Raw genomic sequence first — 13,103 nt, 5'->3', positions numbered from 1 at the left:
ATTTGAAAAACCCTTCACTTCAAGGTCACTCAGAAAGAACATGGGACTGAGCTATGGACTTGGTTCTCTCACTGTATCATTTGAAAAAAGATGTTTCATGTTTCCAAGCATTAGGTGCCAAAAGGCCTCTCTCCAAACCCCCGAGTCCCATTCTGCGGCTCTCCAGCCCACCATCTGTCTGCATGCTGCCAGTGAGTGCTCTGAAATGCACATCTGACCATGTTCCTCCCTAGCTTAAAATCAGTCTCCAGCTTGACTCCTACCAGACCACCTCCATGACCAGTAGGAAAAAAAAATCAGTAAAATCTAAGTTCTTCTCCATGTCCTTTGAAGCCCTTCAAAATCTGGTCCCAGGCTACAATTTTTATTCCATCTTGTGTAGATCTGTGCCTTTCTCCTACTCTCCAGCCCACCGAACCTGCTGACCTCCTACTGTCCTGTGTCATATCCCCCTCTGGGCAGCTCCAGCAGGACGGACGGTGGCTGGGCCACTCCAGCTGTGTCCACCCTCCGGCACCCATCCCGGCTCTCGGGACACAGGCTCAGTTAAGGTCTGCTGCCTAAATGACCAGCTAACTGAGCTATCATGTAAATTAAGGCCCCTGGACAAGACAATTCCTAAATTCTCTTCTGGCACTAGCTTCTGAGAACTGTTCCCCTGGACCAAGCTCAAACCTGCTTAGAATGTGACCCTGTTCATACTAACAGTCACTGCAGTTTCCAATCCAGAAAAAATAGAGACAAGTGGTCTGACAAAGGGTTTGAAAGGTTTTTGTTTATTTTTAGTAAAGCATAAAAATGTTTAGTAAATCCTCTGGTTGCATAACAATATGAATGTACTTAATGCCACTGAACTGTACGCTTAAAAATGGTTAAGACAGTAATTTTATGTTACGTGTCTTTCACCACCATTTTTTCAAAAGGACCATTCTGACCACAATGCCTCCTAAAGAAAATGGAGAAAGAGAAGATTCCTGGTTTAACAAAATGTTCAAGTGCAATGATACTCAAAGTACCCTAGTACCACTAATTGCCAGAAGTTTCAGCTGTCATGCAGCCCAGATCTAAGAAATAAGCAAAAATAGCCTCTTGAGTGACCACAATAAATGTCACTAGACTAATTAAACAGCTGATTTTATAAGGTTGGCAATCTCCACTTCATGGTCAAGGAAAGTGAGGCTTAGAAAGGGTAACTTGTCTAAATTTATACACCTGGCCAGTTAAAGAACCAAGATTCAAGACTACTTCAAGTGTGGAAAGAGTTTTAAAAGAAAAAAAAATTCAAGTTCATGCTCTTTCGATTTCACTACGATTTGACTTCCTGGATGCTGTAATATTTATAAGGTCTTCCTTATATCACTTGGTTTGGTTTTTATTTCATTTGTGCCGTTTTTTTTTGAGGTATAGTTGATTTACAATATTATATTTGTTTCAGGTATACAACTTAGTGATTCAAAATGTTTATAGATTACACTCCATTTAAAGTTATTGTAAAATATTGGCTACATTCCCTATACAATATATCCTTGTTGCTTATTTATTTTATACATAGTAGTTTGTATGGCTTTTATTTTGTTTTCTCAAAACAACTTTGACTGCTTGATCCAAATAGGACTTTACTGGAAGGAGACTAGGGGCTCAGAGAATTGAAGGAACAGCTAACAAACAGGGCCAGACTGGCAGGAACCAGGCGGCTAGGGGACCTTCTATCTAGAATGCAGTGGTTCATGTGACACACACTTGAGCTTACCAGGCTCAGAGACTCTCTGTTCAGGTTTCAAATTCTCAGGAAGGAGAATGTGGTTTCCTGCCTGGGTTAGGTGTCTCCAGATGTATCAATTAGCTCTGCCAGGGAAATGGAGTTCTGGACCCCAGACTGGGCCACTGGGGCTCATCCTGGGTGCTGCTGGCTCTCTTCTCAGACAAGTGGGGGGAGTCCCTGTGGGCCAGGCAGACCTCTAGGTGTGTCCCTAGAAGGAAACTTTCTGGGGGAGGGAAGAAGGCATCAGGAGTGCCCTGTCACCCCGAGAGGCCCCTGTGGAAATGCTCTGAGCTATATAAATTCAGCCTAAGCTTTGCATATTGTTCCATTCATGGTTTCATCATTATTCAGAGTTACAAACTTTGGCAGCATATCTGCAATTTTAACCTCAGCGGACTTCTCAAAAACTGTTAAAATTCATCTCACCTGTGCCAAGGTGTCTTCTCTAGGATTTGCCTTCCAAAGGAACCCTGGGGGGTTTAGTGGTCAGAGGGTTGCTCAGGGGAGGAAGAAATGAAGGCCTACAACAATCTAGAAAGCTCAGAGCTGTCTGGGTGGCAGGCTGTGTTCACTCTCCAGGAACCCTGGAGGGCTCTCTGAAAAAGATGATTAATATGTATTTCATGCATTTGACTCCATTTAGCTGTTTGTGTTTGGGCTCATTGCATGATGACCTGCCCCCACGGCCAGTCTTGTCTAGCAATAACCAAGCCTGGTCTAAATTCTAAAACTCATTTAAGGTTATTAGAACCATTAACTCTAACGCAAGTTCAGCTTATAGGCACAGATCACTAACCACATTAAATGGCCAGCCTTTCAAAGTCAGGAAGGCCTGTGAGTGAACCCGCAGCAGCAACAACTACCCTTGCACAACACCTTACTGCTGGTTCAACTGCATGTCTCTACAATCCTGAGAAAGCTGTTATTACAACTATTGAAGGATGAGAAAAATGAGACACAGAGGAGTTCTGACTTGGCCCTAGAACAGAATCTTGGGGAATCCCAGACAGAATGAGGACTTGAATTCAGTCTTCTGACCCTAGAGTATGTTACCTAATGATTCTCCACCTTTACACAGAAGGGCTGACTTCTCCATACAAAGGTACCTTTAAAGACTGCATCGGATTAGTTTCTCTGCCCAAGAAAATACTGTCACCCTTTCCCTATGCTCTGATTGCTAGAACAGCTGAGCTGGAGCAGATCCTGTTGACCATTTGTTGCCAAATCCCGGATTATACAGTAGACAAGAGGGGTTTTCTAGGACTACGTTAAAGTGAGTATAGTTAAGGTAAGGGTTTCAGGACCATGAACTAGAGAGAACCTTATTCTAAACCTCAGGATTGAAATCCAAAACCAGTTTTTGCTTTTGCCTGTTAGATGTCAATCAAAGCTTAGTTCAGCTTCAGTGCTTATACACAAGGTCTTCAGTGTTCTCTATGGATTGATGATTGTCTGGCCTCTCCGTCACCCCTGGGCGTGGGAGATGAGTGAAAGTGGCATGGAAGTGGGCAAGATTTGGGGAGAGAGAAAAGCAGCCTCTTCGTGGTTCTGATCTGTGTTTTACAAACTCTGTGTCAGGCTTCACTGATGGGCTAAGTCAATTTACTAAGACTGATACTTTTTTATTTTTAAAAAACTTTTGACCACGCCATGTGGGATTTTAGTTCCCTGGCCAGGGATTGAACCCGGGCCCCAGCAATGAAGGTGCTAAGTCCTAACCATTGGACCACCAGGTACTTCCCTAAAATAATTTTTAAAAATAAACATTTTTGAGGGTAGTGGCTTGCAATGTAAAAAAACCTTTTATTTATTTATTTTTTACAACAAGTCAGTTAAAAAAAAAAGTTTAAAAACCACTGGCTAAGTGGATTGAGAGCTGGAATGCCTAGGTTTATAAACCTCTGCATTTTATACTAGGTCTCAGCTGTCAGGGAATATCATGGGGGTTATTTAAAACTTGCCATGTAGAAGCATGAAACCAAAACCAAAAGCTGGAAAGAAAAGATTTAGAAACTAGATTTTAAAAATATTTCTAAATGTTCTGCATTAAAAAGTATAAAAGAGAGGGTTTACCTGGTAGCTCAGTGGTAAAGAATCCACCAGCCAATGCAGGAGACACAGGTTGGAACCCTGGTCAGAGAGGATCTTACATGCCGTGAAGCAACTAAGCCCGTGGGCCACAGCTATTGAGTCTGTGTTCTGGAGCCCAGGAGTGGCAACTACTGAAGCCTGTGTGCCCTAGAGCCCGTGCTCCACAGCCAGAGAAGCCACTGCAATGAGAAGCCTGCACAGGACAACCAGAGGAAAGTCCACGCGCCCACGGAGACACAGCGCAGCCAAAACTAAATAAATAAAAACTAATTAATTAATTAAATTATTTTTTTAAAGTATAAAATAGAAGTGAAAGGTAAAAAACAAACTGAAAAAAATACACACACATTTCAAGTCAATGTTATTAATATAAAAATGACTATACTAACACAACACTGTAAATCAGCCATACTTCAATAAAATATTTTTAAAATGGCTATACATAAAAGTCTGCATATTCCAATAGAAGGAAAAAGGGTAAAGGCAAATCATTCAAAAAAGGGAGAGATGCAAAGATGTCCAACTTCACCAATAATGTTACTTAAAACAAAATATTTTTTTCACCTCCCAGTGTTTTTTAAATACCCAGTTTTGTCAAAGACGTAAGAATATAAAAGGCATCACATACAGCTGGTGGGACTATAATTAGATAAGCTGGAGGAAAAATTGGCAATCCCCACCAGAAGCCTTGAATATCATGTACCCTTTGACTCAATAATTCCTCTTCAAATAATTTATCTCAAGGAAACAATGATGGGTGTGTTCAAGGTTGCTACAATAGCAGAAACTTGGAAAACACCCTAACTGTCCAACAATAGGAGCGTTAAGGTCTTCTTTGTGTAAAAATTGAAATAAATAACGTGCATAGCAGAGTGTCCTAGTTAAGTCCAGTCTGGGCATAGAGTCTGGGCCATTTGTGGGGCTGGAAGACTGATAACTCCTCTGGAATTCATTTCCCTGAGCTGACAGGTGAAGGCAGGAGAAAGAAGAAATTTGAGGAACACAAGATTAGGAAAAGGCAGACAATGGGACTTTGAAAATATATGGAAAAAGAGGTTTGAGATAGAAGCAGAAAAACTGTTTTCATGAGGGACTTTTTAGACTAAATTGGCACGTGGGATTAACAATATAGGTAAGCGTAGTGGTGAAAACTTTCCTGGAGAAAAGTAAAGCAGATAAGAGTACAGGGAGTGTGGGTGAGGTGGGTACTTTGCAAGTTTATTTAGCGTAGTCAGGAACTGGCTGCTTGCTCAGTTGTGTCCGACTCTTTGCAACCCCATGGACTGTAGCCCATCAGGCTCTTCTATCCATGGGATTTCCAGGCAAGACTACCGAGTGGGTTGCCATTTTCTTTTCCACGAGGGTAGTCAGGGAAGACCCCTCTAATGGACTGACACTTGTCAGAGACCTGAAGGAAAGGTGAGAAATAAAAAAGGAGTCTAGGCAGAAGGGACAGCAAGGACAAAGGTCCTGAGGCATCAACACACTTCTGTGTTGGAGGAACAGCAAAGGGGACTTGGGGCTGGAATGCAGTGAACAAAGAGGGGAGTGAGAGATGATGAGTCAGTGAGGCAGCCAGGTCAGGTCAGGTAGGCCTTTATAGCCACTCTAAGGATTTGCCTTTTACTTTGAATGAGTCAGGGAGCCATAATGGGATTTTTGAGTAGAGAAGGGACATGACCTGAGTTATGCTTTTAAAGGATCACTCTGCAGAGTGCAATGTAGACAACAGACTTTGGGGTCGGGCATGGGGGCAGGAAATAGAAACTGGAGATAGTTAGAAGGCTACAGCAATAACACAGGCAGAAGGCAGTAACTTGGACCAGGATGATGGCAGAGAAAATTGTAAAGAGTGTTCATATCCTAGATATACTTTGAAGATAAACTGGCAGGAGTTGCTAATGGATGGGGTGAGATGTTGGTTTATGTGTGTTTGTGTGTGAGTGTGTGTGTACATGGGAACCCCACTTCATCCCAAATGAATCAGATTGTCTGCATGCAAATAGTTCATGATATTTCGTAAAAGCTTCCCAAGAAGATGCTAACCAAGGTTGAAAACCACAGCTCTACATTGGTCATAGGTTATAGGAGACTCTCTTCTTTAATCTTTGTTTTATTTTCTATAATAAAAGTTATCATCAGTAGGAAAGACATTTTAAACAAAACATCTCTCCTCCCCCGCTCTGGGATATAAAATATGGGTAAGATAACAATCACAGGGCTTTATTTTAATATCTCCCATTGCCAAATTCCTACCATCCTTCCATGGCTAGCAGAAATGCTACCTCCTCTCTGGAGTCCCTTAGCTCCCCCAGGGCCCTGCGATGGCTTATTTTTGCTTATTCACTTTTGTAGCATAGTTCTCCAGATTTTGTGTGCGGAGCTTGCATTTTGACTGGAGGGAGTGGTCCTGTAAACCCAGTCTGGAAACTGTCAAAGCAGGCCTTGGAGGGTTCTATTTGTCTGGAGGCCACAGTTCAGCTGGATGAAGTGGTGGAGAGAATGTCAGCCAGGGGGACACAGGCAGGCTAAAGGCTGGCCCTGGATCTGGGATAGGCCGTGGCCTCCCCTGAGGCACTGGGCTCCTGGTTCATCTGTCCTGAAGCCCCAACTCTGGGGAGGCAGGGAGTGAACTATTTGTATAAGCCATGGCCCAGGAATGTATCCCAAGTTCTTTGGCAGCAGGCTCCTGATTTGGAGGTCTAATAAAAAGTTACAAAGAAAAATGCAGAAAGCTTCTTTCCCTCTTACACCTCTGCTCCACACGCACTGTTTAGTATCCTGCTTTATAAGCTTTCAAGTCAAATTATGACTAGTTTCCCATGTCATTACACATTCTTCAAAAATATAATTTTGATGATCACATATATTATTCTCATTACCTAACCATCCTTTAATCACTCCCCCATTGTTAAAGTGTAGGGTATTTCTAGCTTTTACTTCATATTAAATACCATATATCTGATCTAAAAGGAAGAATTAGAATGCAATCCCCAAATTTTGAGACTACAACCAAGAGGAAAAGTTCTTTTTCAAAGATTTCCTTACTTTAAAAAAAAAAAAAATCTTCTTTGGAAGGGCAATCACTCTCACCATCATGTGAGTTATATTTGTCTTTACTATTATTATTTAGATCTGTATATAGCTCTACAGTTCATAAACCTCTTTTCCCCACATCATCTAATGGACACAACAACACTATGAAACAGGCTGTTATTTCCATTTTACATTTGGAGAAATGAGGCTCAGAAAGGCTACATGACATGTTCAATACAATTACTGAGTGTCAGAACTTAGACTTGGGCCCAGGTCTTGGGACTCCTAAAACCACATCCTCTATGATGTGCAAAGTATTAGGCTAGGGTGTCCTGGGGGAGGAGATGGACAGACAGCAGTAGAAGGACAAGTATGGTACAACTCTACAAAGCAGTGTGGTGAATGCCACTGGAGACAAACAGATAAAGTAACACCAACATGGGCCTTGCAAAGACAAAGCAGTTCCTCTCACTGGGGGACACTATAGAGGTTTTTGGAGAAAAATGACTGAAAGTCAGGTCTTTGAAGAGGAGTAAGATCTGGACATTTAGAGTAAGAAGGAGGACTTTCCAGAGGCGCAGCGAGGGCGAAAAGAAAGTGTGGCTGATTGCACAGAGAAAGGAGCAGCAGAGAGAGAGGTAGGTGGGGTGGGGCTGAGAGGAATGGAATGGTAATTGTAGCCTCACAGAGGTTAGAGCCAGAGGGCCTTGGAGCTCATCTGCTGAGGAAACCAGAGACGGGAAGGAATTTGCTGAAGGCAGTAGGAGGGGAGGAAAGGGCAGGTTCTTGGTTCTACCCTAGCCTCTGGTCACCCAAGCCAGTGCTTCTTCCCTGCAATAAACTTGATTGATCTCCTGAATCTAAGGGGCCATTTCCATGGCACAGTCTTTGCGATGGATCTAGGACCTGCAGCAAAATGAGAGATCAGCACCAGACCTTGGGAGGAGAAAGCCAGGAGGCTACCGCAGTGGCCTGGCAAGGTGACAGAGGAGGTCTGAAGGAGGAGGAGTCAGAGGAACAAAGAGGAGGGAACTGAGAGATAAATATTGCAAAGGTCACACAGCCAGGACCTGATCAGATAAGGGAGGGAATGGAGAAGGGACTATATCTGAGTTTCCAGCCCCTCAGAGAAGGCAGCTTGATGGTGTGAGGGGGGTGGGGGTGGGGAGAAGTCAGTGAGGAGCCAGAGAAACCAGGTAGACTTCAAAAAAATCCTGCAGCATTGAAGAGCAGTCTGCACCTCTGGCTACTGTTTGTGAAAGATACATAAGTCGCTATAATTGTTCTGGAAAAATACACAAAAAAGTGGTATCACTCAGGGCCTTGGGAGAAAAATGGGTGGTTAGCAGACAGGGGTCTGTCTGTGGTCTCTCCCTTTCAGATATACCTCTTTGGATGATGAGCCACGGGCACGCAATATCTAACAGCAAAATAATTAGAAAAAGGTTTTCAAGTTGTATAGAAAATGGAAGGAAAGAAGTAAGAAAATAACACAAAGGAGTAACGGTTCTTTTTTCCTTCATAAGGGGAGACTTGAGCACCTTGAAAATGTGAGGGGGAGGGGATAGTGAACCGTGGCCCGGGAGTGGGAGGAGAGAGCTCCGAGGCCCCGAGGAAGTCGGGTTGCCAGGGAGGAGGAAGACGTTTAGGAAGAGCAGGGTGGGAAAGAGGAAAATGGAGGGAGTGTTGCCCGCGGATTCCGCTCAGAAAGCGGGCGTGACACTGACAGCCGGCGGGCCGGCAACACACTCGTGGACCTGGGGAGAACGACCTCTCAGACCTCCCTGGTGAAAAGCGGAATTGCTCCTGCTCTCGGGGCCTGACATTCAAGGCAGCACCGTTTACGGTGGTAAAACGACAGAACTGTTAAGTAACCCGGCATGGCAGGAGGTCCCTTCATGCCGTGGATTAATATTAAGTGAATCCCATCTGGGATTTGGGGTTCCCATGAGAAACAGAAAAGATGCAGAGCGGTGTATATTATATGATGCCATTTTGGAAAACAAAAGGAAGTGCCGTGTGTGTAAAACAAAAGGAGTACTGTGTGTGTGTGTGAGAGAGAGAGAGCGAGAGCGAGATTTTACGTGGTCATGGGGAAAATCACGGACGTATACAGGTTAAAACTGGGATAGTGGAAGATGAGGAAGGCAGAGGGGGCACTCCTTCCTACTCACAGTAAAAAGGAGCAAGTGCTAAACAAAAGCAGGAACCACCCAGTACCCGAGATCCGCGGTAAAGTCCCTGAGGCCAAGAAGCCCGGGGCGCGGGCCGAGGCGCACCAGAGCAGAGGGAGGGCCCGGCAGCTTTATTTCCAATTCTTGGGCTTGGGAAAGGGCTTCCTCCCGGCTCTTTGTTAAGGAGGACCGGGAGAGGGCAGGGCGCGTGCGCCGCCGGCCCCTGCGGAAGGGCAGGGGAGGGTGCGCGGGCGGCGGCCGGGCCCTGCCTCGCCTTGTCGCTCCGCCGGTTGGCCGGGCCCTACGCTCGGGCTGGCGTTCCCCCGCGGTCGCCGCTCCTCTGCTCGGCCTCGCGCCTCCCGCCGCAGGGCCGCCGCCGCCTCCCGTCCGGACAAAGATGCCTGCCTCGGGCGCCGAGCCCTGCCGCCCCGCTCTCGGGCCGCCCAGCAGCCCTTTGTTCCGCACCCCCTTTTTCTTTTTTATCCCCCCTTGCTCCGCCCCCACCTCCCTCAGTTCCTGGTAACCTCTCATCTACTTTCTCCATCTTTACAAATTTGCCCGTTCTAGATATCTCCTCTGTCAGGAATCGCACAATATTTGGCCTTTTGCGTCAGGTTTATTTTGCTTTGCATAACGTTTTGAAGATTCACTATTGTTGTGTATGAGGACTTCATTTTTTTTTTTTTTGCAACCTAAAATTTACCATTTTAATGCATATTTTTAAAATTAATAAAAGGAAAGAAAACATTAAGAAAATACACAAAATCCTAGAGATTTCAATTTAACATTTATTAAAAGGCTTGCTTTCCTCCATCTGAGGACACAGCAATAGCAATAAGATGGTTTACCATCTGCGAGACAGGAAGAGGTTGTCACTAGACACTGAATCTGCTAGCACCTTGATCTTGGAATTCTCAGTCTCCAAAACTGTGAGAAATAAATGTTTGTTGTTTACACCATCAAAAAAAGAGAGGCCAACAGCGTGCAGCTGGAAAATAATCAAGGGACCGCAAAGACTACACCCAAGTGAAGGATGGGAGTGGAGGAAAGCAGTTAGAACTGTCTTGTCAATAAAAATGTAAAGTGACTCATATTTAATTTTTTTAAAAAAAGGAAAACAAAAAAAGTAAAATAAAGTAGTGAATTCTCTGACAGTCCAGTGGTTAGGACTCTGTACTCTCACTGTCTAGGGTGCTGGGGGGAACTAAGTTCCTGCAAGACAAGTGGGGTGGCCAAGAAAATAAAGTTTTCTAGTAACCACATTAACAAAAATTTCAAAGCAGTAAAGCATTTTACTTAGTCCAATGTAGTAAAAATATTATTTCAACATATAATCAATTTTTTAAAAAATGAGATATATATCATTCTTTCATCCTTGGGCTTCAAGATTGGGGAGGTCATATAAGTGCTCAATAGCCACATATGGGTTGGAACCCGGGGTGGGTGTCAGACAGGTATCAAAACCCATATTTCATCCCTTACTAGGCTGTGTAAACACAAATTACTTGTCTTCTTTCACCTGTTTCTTCATCTATAAAATGGAACTAACAGCAGTACCCAACCTATAGGGTCATTGTAAGTAAGGTCATTGTAAGGTAGATGGGGCTTCCCTGTTGGCTCAGACGTTAAAGTAACTGCCTGCCATGCAGGAGACCCAGGTTCCATCCCGGGGTCAGGAAGATCCCCTGGAGAAGGAAATGGCAACCCACTGCAGTATTCTTGCCTAGGAAATCCCATGAACAGAGGAGCCTGGCGGACCCTAGTCCATGGGGTCCCACAGAGTGGAACAGGACTGAGTAACACTTTCACTAACACTTTCAATGGTGCATGAAGCATTTAGTACGTACTCAGTAGATGTAGATGATTATTAGAGGTAAATTAGATGGCTACTAATTTGAACTAATGAATTTTGGTGTTATTGTGACTTCATTCATTCCCATCAGATGTTGTGCTTTGGGGACAGTCCAGAGGGACAGTTAAAAGAAATGGACAAACTGGGAAAACTTATTTGCAACATATATGATAAGCAAAATATTATTTTTAATATGTGCCTGCAAATATTATTTTTAATAAGTGCCTGCAAATAAATAAGAATATGAAAATTTAAAAAAAAAGAATATGAAGAATTTAAGTGGAGAATTCAAAAAAGGACACCAATATCTGATTTTTTTTTTTTTTTTTTAAGGAAGACCCATTTGAAATAAGTTCAGCTATCCTAGGAACTGAATGAAAATAAACATGATACCATTGCTCAGTAACAAATTGGCAACAACCAGAATTTGGTGGCACCTAATTTTGAAGATGAGGTGGGGAGATCGACTCTTTTTTCAAATCAAGGTTTTCTGAAGTTTCAATCCTCAGATATACTCCTAGATTATCAGGGTAAACAAGCAGAGTTCTGGCTTCAAGGGGAAGCTAGCCAGACAGCCTTTCTATCCACCTCGTCCCTATTCCAAAGGAAGCTGAATAGCCACAAACACCTTTTAGCAAGTTTGATTTATGTTTCCTTATTCCTTGTGCAGTCATTACATATTTGCTTTGGTAACAGTCCTTCACCTCTATTGTTGACATTTCATGTAGCTTGAAATAGTCCCAACATTGTTCCAAATTTGGGCAGGGCTAACTGACATTCTTACTTAAGCCACAAAACCCCCAGAATATTCTTAGACTTTGGCTAACTTCTTCAGGAATGCTCTATCTGCCAGCAGGTTCAGCTATGTATTTGGGGGACCCAGTGCGAAATGAAGACGTGGGATCTCTTTTTCATAAAAGAAGGAAAAAAGCTTTTTCCTTTCTTCTGCAGTCTCTGCCACCTGTTATGGTGTTTGCTTTTTTTTGTTGCGCCCTCAGGCATAAGAATACTCAAGGGGCAAGTGTGGATCCTCCACAGGTGCCTGGGGTCCTGCACTTTTCAGTCTGGGAAAACTTGATCTAGGGCTGCGGGAAGAAACTCCCTCAGACTAAGTCAGCCTTTGGGTCTCTGCATTCTGCTCTATGGCAGGAGCCTTGAGGTGAAAGATGCCTCATGGTGCAGTCATCTCAAAGGGAGGGAGAGTTACAGGAAACAGGAAAAAAAAATACGTTGGTTAGGAGGTCAAAATATCATCCCTGCACGTACATGAGTATCTGAAAGTTGGATTAATGAATCAGCCCCCAGAGAGCTGATCCACTGTGTGTGTTAATACATGAGGTCTCAAGCCAGGCAAGGCTGAGGGCCAGTCTGACTAAGCCCTGAAGTGAGCTGACACCATGGAGAATCTCTGTGGATTGGCCTGCCAGTCTTCGGCAGTGACCCTATTCTGTCTCCCTTCATACACTTCTAGGAAGTTCCTAGATTGCTCAGGGGCCCAAATAGGAGAGAGGATGGTTAGTTGAAACCCTGCTTTAGAAAAAAAAAAAAAAAAAAGAAACCCTGTTTTATTGCATCACAAAATGCCTCTCTTGAGGCACTTCCAGGCCCCACCTTGGAGGGAAAAGCCTTCTGAACATTCAGTAAACATTCTAAAAGATGTTATGTTGGAAGCCAGGGCTGGGGATGTCTTCAGTTACAGTCCAGGGACCAACGTGCCTCACTCCAGGTAAAGCCAGCTTCCATGTGTGGGTGTTCCCTGCCTCCCCCATTCACTGGGAGTCCAACATTAAAAGAAGCCAACACAGGTCCCTCACTTTAGTCAGCCAAAGGATTAGAAATGATTCTTTCCTGACTCAGAGGGAGGAGCCCAGCACCCAAATACCGGCAACTACATGAACCAAAGAGGACAGTGGGGGTGGAGGGTTGGGAAGGCACTACGTGGGCCTCATTTGGTATCCTTTCCAACAGCTCCCCAGGCCCCAGTGTCCTTAGGGTTCAACTCTTCCCTGAGACAGTTCTCTCCTGTCTGGTCACTATCTCTGTCCCACCTGGAACATGTTCCTGTGACCACTTGAGTTTTGAGGAAAAGGAGAGGGAGAAAGCCAAGAGCCTCTTATTGGTCAATATTACTCTTTTCCTCTCAGCAGCATTTATATTATTAACCATCTTCTTCTGAAAAGCCTTTTTT

The 13,103-nt window shown here is 44.0% G+C and overlaps 1 non-coding gene across 1 annotated transcript; it reads right to left on the bottom strand.

The window, feature by feature from the left end:
- Positions 1 to 3,426: 3,426 nt before the first annotated feature.
- TRNAE-UUC lies at positions 3,427 to 3,498 on the bottom strand. The gene has a single exon. It is a non-coding gene; the product is annotated as a tRNA-Glu (tRNA).
- Between the last annotated feature and the right edge of the window lie 9,605 nt (positions 3,499 to 13,103).

This window comes from Cervus canadensis, chromosome 5, assembly GCF_019320065.1.
Source record: "Cervus canadensis isolate Bull #8, Minnesota chromosome 5, ASM1932006v1, whole genome shotgun sequence".
Lineage (NCBI taxonomy): Eukaryota > Metazoa > Chordata > Mammalia > Artiodactyla > Cervidae > Cervus > Cervus canadensis.
Note: the sequence above shows the minus strand (reverse complement) of the source record. Positions and strands in the feature narration are given on the sequence as shown.